Source organism: Solanum pennellii, chromosome 10 (assembly GCF_001406875.1).
Source record: "Solanum pennellii chromosome 10, SPENNV200".
NCBI classification, from domain to species: Eukaryota; Viridiplantae; Streptophyta; class Magnoliopsida; order Solanales; family Solanaceae; genus Solanum; species Solanum pennellii.
In genome coordinates, this window is record NC_028646.1 from 38,061,031 (window position 1) to 38,067,244 (window position 6,214).

Genomic DNA, 6,214 nt, shown 5'->3' on the forward strand with positions numbered 1-6,214 from the left:
AAAAAAATGTCCTTATTGTTATTTTGGGTAAAAAATGCTCATTCTTTCAAATAAATATATTATTTTTTTTCTTTTTAACACATTCTATCTCTAAAAATATTTGCTTTGCATAATTTTGTATATAATTATAATATTTTTATAAATATGTTGAAAATCGTCTCAAAGGATTTTACTTTTTCAATTAGTTATTTTGTTTTAGTTTAAACTATTGTTTATATTTCGAGTTAATTAGTTTGTAATTAAAATAATTATTTTATCACCGAATTAATTATTCCATTTGCTAAGATTAAGAAGCTCATTAATTAATGCCTTTTTTTATTTCATCTTATTTAATTATTGGTCGACTTTACTAATTTAATCAATTTGATTAATTTCTTAATTATAATTGGCTACAATTGAATCATTTGGGCATATTTTATAATCGCAATTTAGCTATTTTCTATCCAACTTCCACATCCCATTGACTTGTAATTTTAAGACCAAATTTGGGTCTCCTCTACCAATTTCCAGTGCGCAGCCCACCCAAAAGACCTAATTTCAATTCAAATGTAGCACCAACCCAATTTTTTTTTCTCCTTTCCGGAAAACCCATATCCAATTCTCCAAATAAAACATTCCAAAACATTACCCACCAGCAACCCAAAAATAATAACCCAACTAAAATGCATAACCTGACCCAACTCTGTTCTCCCTCTTCAACGTTAACAACAGTTGGAAAATGGCAAGATGCGTGAATGTCCCTGACCCCTTGTACGCGTTTTTCTCCTCCCAAGCGAGGGCGAATCAATGACGCTCCAACGTCTCTTTCTCCCTTTTCCGCATTGTACAACTTTTCACCAGCTGTAGCCGTCTGCAGAATCGTCCTTGCATCCCTGATTTTTGCCTTTGATGCTTGGAGATTGAGCCACGTAGCTTCGCCATGTACGATCGATTTGATCTAGCCGTCTACCCCCCTTTCCCTTTCAGAATGGGGTTGAAGTTTCAGAGAAAGGTGTTCGTCCAAAAATGGTGATTTTTTCATAGTTTTGAATTTTGAATAGGCTCGGTTTGGTCGAAAATTGGATTGGTTTCCCTCCAATTTTTTTCCAAACCCTAATTCTTCCCCTTATATATTGTATTTTTCTGTTCACTTTGAGGGTTTTGAGGAATTTTACGAAGGCATAAAGAATCATCATAACAAAGATAGTTAGAGGATATAGGAAATACATTCAAAGGAGGGCAGGGGGAATTATTTTTCGTTCAAGTCTCGTTTTTTCGAATTGATCACCATCGTCTTTCTAGGCTAGTCTGATCTCGAGTTTTCTTCTTAAACTCCTCATTGCTGCTTGGTTCGTGTGGTGGAAGAGCTCATCTCATTTTTGTCTCTGTTCTGCTGCCCCTCTAAAGTTAATATCCATTTTCCTTTAAGGATCCCCTGCTCTTAATATGTTGTTCATGAGAGCGTGAAGTTGTCTACATGATAGAATGGATTATTTTTCTTATCTTTGGACTTGTCGCTGACCACAAATTAGTAATAGAATCTGTTTGATAAGCTATTATTGCTGTTTATTTCCGTTTTCAGGACAACTTGGTGCCTGTCTAAGCTTATATAGCCATTTGTGTTTCATCGAACTCATGGTTTGTTATGCTCGTTTTAAGTTCGTATCGTTCTTCATTATTTGGTCTGCTTTGTTGGTATTCATGACCATGTTTTGTTAAGTATTCTGAGTATATCAAAATTATTGCTACATTGTTTTCTTTTCACTTTTTGAAGTTTGCTTTATTTAAGTTTTCCTCTATGTCAGTACATACATATATTCGTATCGAAATATTAGAGCTTCCTTGCGTTGACAATTTTCTCTTTAATATAAGACCTATGTATTGATTTTTCCACTCCTCTTCCTTTTTTATATGTTTTCTCTGTTAGATGATTCCCGGGTCATTTGAAAGGTTTGACTTTGCTCATTGTTTTCATTGTCGAAGAACCAACGATCGCAGTTACTGGTTTGTTTTCTTTTTAGCAGGTTTCCATAGTCAATTGAAGATCTGTATGTTCTAACTCGAAGCAAATTGTTTATAGAATTGTGTTAGTTATGTTTTCCTCGTCTATATACATAGGCATATTTTTTTACTATTATCAAAACAAAAATGTGCTAAGTTTTGGGATGATAAGAATTGCACGTCACTTACGGTTTTTTCCTCTTGAGTTGCTGAAATCACTTGTCACTTTATGTGTAACACTTCGAAAATAAAAGACGTGTTCTAGAGCCTAACATAAGTGTCATAAGGTCTAGACACTGTTTTAAGGTCTATATTAATGAATATAATTCATTTAGGAAGTCTAGAAACCAAAACGTCCCAGAACATCCATGACGTTCGGAAACTAGTTCAAGGAGGTACAAGCGAGCATTAGCCTAGTTGACTAGATTTTAGGAGTCGAAAATAGATGAAAATTGGTGGAAGGGTATCTAACATGGGTTTAAGTTTATTCATAGTCGAAATGTCCAGGTACAACTCCCCAAGGACCAACCCAAGGGCCCTTGAGGAGGACCCTTGCAAGTGGAGTCAAACACTGCCTGGGCAGTGTGCACCCATGAGAGGCGGACGACAAGGCGTCGATGCCACCCTTCGACCAACACTTAGCCAATTCATTGAAGGGTCTCATTTTCACACTCTCTGGACTTATCGATGGACGTTTAGCACGGAAGGAGGGATGGTCCGTCGATTGAGCCACGGGGCATCGATGGGGTCTCGTATGTGAGAGTCCAATTTTTTGTTGCACGTTTTTAACTAAGTATTAAATAATTAATTAAGGGGTTTGGTGGTTAGTTAGGGATTAATGAAAGTATAATTAACTTAATTGACCCCCCATATAAAGACGCCAACCCCATTACACTAATTACAACTCACAAAACAAAACTCTCTTCCTTCTCTCTTCTTTCTCTCTCTATTGGAAAACATCATTGAAGACCAAGATAGAGGAGGGTTTTGGGGGATGTAAAGGGAATATTTAACCATTTGTTCTTCATCATACATTGAAGTATGGGATCTAATTCACCTTTGAGATCTCTTTCCTCTAAGGGTTCTTTCAAAGTATTTTCAAAAGTTGATTTTTGATGTGGGTCTTTCTCAATCTCGAAAAATTATGTTATGAATTGATTTGTTGATGATTTATTTTGGAAATTATGATTATATTAACATTTATTATAACTTAATTATGATGTATCTTAATGGTTTGGTCTAGTTTGTAGAAGATGACCCTTAATCCTTAACCCTAGGTTTGATCTTGATATGAATTAGGTTTGTATTTGGTTCAATTAAATTGGTAATTGGTTGAATTACTATTAGATGATGTGGTTACACTAATCATGAATTAGGACGATTTGTAGTCTTTCATACTAGTTCTTGAGAAGATGATCTAGGTTATAAAGTATGTTATGAATTCACCTAAGTATCTTGCCTTAAGCTATGATCTTGAATTGAATTGTGTGTGGTGAGTCTTCTAGCCTTGTTATCATGTTGATTATTGACTTGTGATCATGTATACCCAAATTGGGTTTAATTGAGGGCATATGGTAAGATCTTGATGGTGAACTATGAAGGACACTTGGTAAGTCTTATGATCTCTATCATTTACTTCAAATTGTGGTTAATTGTGATTAAGTCATAATGTTGTATTGGAGTATGCCTTTTATTAGGATTTATAGGGTGGTATGATGTTGAATTGAAATGTCTTGATTATGATTGTGAGGTGTTGGCTTAAGATGTAAATGTTATAAGGAGGGTGAATGATTTACCAATGTCTTATCATGAAATGAATATGTTAATGTGCTAACATCACCTATATGAATTGTAATGAAAGGATCTATACTGATGCAATTTTTATTGAGCTATTGATGATGATGATTATACAAGGCATAGACCCTATGACCTAAACTAAGCTATTATCGATAATAAAGGCTTAAAGACATTTTCAAAAAGGGACTCTAGCTTAGCACCGAGTGAACTAGAGTGAGGAGTGTTCCTTCTTACATAGGGAAGGTAGGATCACTAATGTACTCTTGATATTGGAGACTACAATGCATGTAGCATAAAGAGGGTCCCAACTATATCTCCTAGTTCTTGAACTATGTTGCCCCATAGGAATACAAGCTAGTGATCCACGTAGTTGCTATGTTTCATGTTTTGGTACTACCTTGGGAAGTAGTCTGCCTTCCTTCGGTCTAGGGTTTATGTCACCAGATTCCACATTAGCTCATCGGTCTATGTCGGTTAGGGCAAGACGTTCCCAAAAGGTAAAATGAACCAAAGGATTGAACTCTAATCAAGATGACCTAAGGAGTCTAGCTTAGTCTAGGTAGGGGTATGGAACTCTACCTAAGCAATATTGCACTAGTTAGACTTGAAGGGAGTCTTAGAAGAATGTTATAATGTATGATTATGCTTATAATGCTATATGACATGTATATGATGAACTTGCACATTGTTGATATTGTATGTTGATTAGTTCACTGATGAATATGTTTTGGTTTATATAGTTAAAGTAAGATGATATGTACACCTAAAGGCCATGTTATGTGAAGTAGGATCTTAGTCATGATTCTTGTTGGGTTACTTGATTGAGTAAGGTTATGGGGCTTTACTTGGTCATTGCACTTGTTGACTTGATAAGGGTTCATGGGCAATTGACTTGCTTTGTTAAAATAAAATGTACTCTTATTCATGCTTATTGTTAATAGGACTTGATGATAGAGTTTCTTGAATATGTATATATGATATGGATGGTTGACTTGACTAGACTTGATGTGTTGTTCTTGTGATGTACATTCTTATGACTTAATGAACATGCATTTTTGATTGGTATGGTCTTGGTGAGTGTGGATAAAGGTTCTTAAATGAAAAGTGCATAGTTTATAAAATATCCATCTTTCTTAGCATGTTTTCATAGTATGTGTGAATATGGTCTCATACTTAGTACAAGTGGCGTACTAACCCCATTTCATCCTTTTCCCAACATTTTAGGTTCTGGTCGTTGAAGTGCTTTGAAGAAGACTGGACGAAGCCTTGGATCTCTTATTCATCCAAGTAGGGTAGGTCCTCAATTTCCGAGGGCGATACCACTATCTAGATTATGGAGTTGCTTTTAGTTCAAGAATTCTATGGTTCTTTCTTTCCATTTAGCATGAAACATTGTATAGCCCATGTGAGACATTTTTACTTTGATGTATGGGTTATGCTCAAGTTCTTACACTCTTATTAGATGGTTATGAAATGATACAAATATTATGACTATTATGTCTATGTTATATTTTATATATTTCCATGCAATAAAAGTAGAAGACTAAGTCATCTTTCTATACGAAGGGTCTTTGTATACTCGATATCTGTATGTTATGTGTATATAGAAGTCTATGTCAACCTCGAAGTAGAAGTAATGAAATTTTTTAAATTTTCCGCTCAAATTGACCTATGAATGTAGTCATGTAAACTAAGAGGTTAGTCTTAGTTCTCAAAGAGGACAACGATGCAAGTTACGTCTAGGGGGTAAACCCAGAGTGAAAAACTTTGTATCAGAAAATGAAGTTGAATTATCTTTGAGTCAATGTCTCTCTCAACCACGTCTATGTAAGTTCATATTCATAATTGTGAAGCGCGCCATACTTATGGATAGCAACCTACGTGATGCCTAAGAAACTCTCACTTTCTTTGAAATCCGATGTCGTGCCATTAGAGTATACTTATTGTGTTCTTTTACATCTAATCCTACTTTTGTGATTATAGGAAATGAACACTCAAAGAAATGTGGCACGAAGACTTGAAGAGGAGATTGCCAATGCGGGAGCTCCTCCCCGTGGTGATCAAGTTCCTCCTCTTGAGGAAGGTGAGAATGATGACCAAGCCCCGGTGAATCCTCCTCCTTTGATGGATGATAATATATGGTCTGCTCTTCTTCAAATGGCCCAAGCCATCACTACCCAAGCACAAGCCGCCACTGCTCAAACCCAAGCCATGACGGTCTAAGCTAATCAGGAGGTTGTACCCCGAGATCATCAACAAGTTGCTACCATGGCCTCCCGTCTAAGGGATTTCACTCGGATGAATCCTCCTACTTTTCACAGGTCTAAGGTTGAAGGATATCCCCAAGATTTTATCGATGAAGTCTACAAGATACTCTTGGCTATGGGTTTGTATGCAAGTGAGAAGGCCGAGTTATCCACTTATCAACTCAAGGATG

General features: G+C 36.0%; 1 long non-coding RNA gene across 1 annotated transcript; it reads left to right on the plus strand.

Annotated features, from left to right (window-relative positions):
• Positions 1-548: 548 nt before the first annotated feature.
• LOC114074200 lies at positions 549-5,227 on the plus strand. Its single transcript, XR_003574646.1, has 2 exons — positions 549-1,008; positions 5,002-5,227. It is a non-coding gene; the product is annotated as an uncharacterized LOC114074200 (long non-coding RNA).
• Positions 5,228-6,214: the final 987 nt, after the last annotated feature.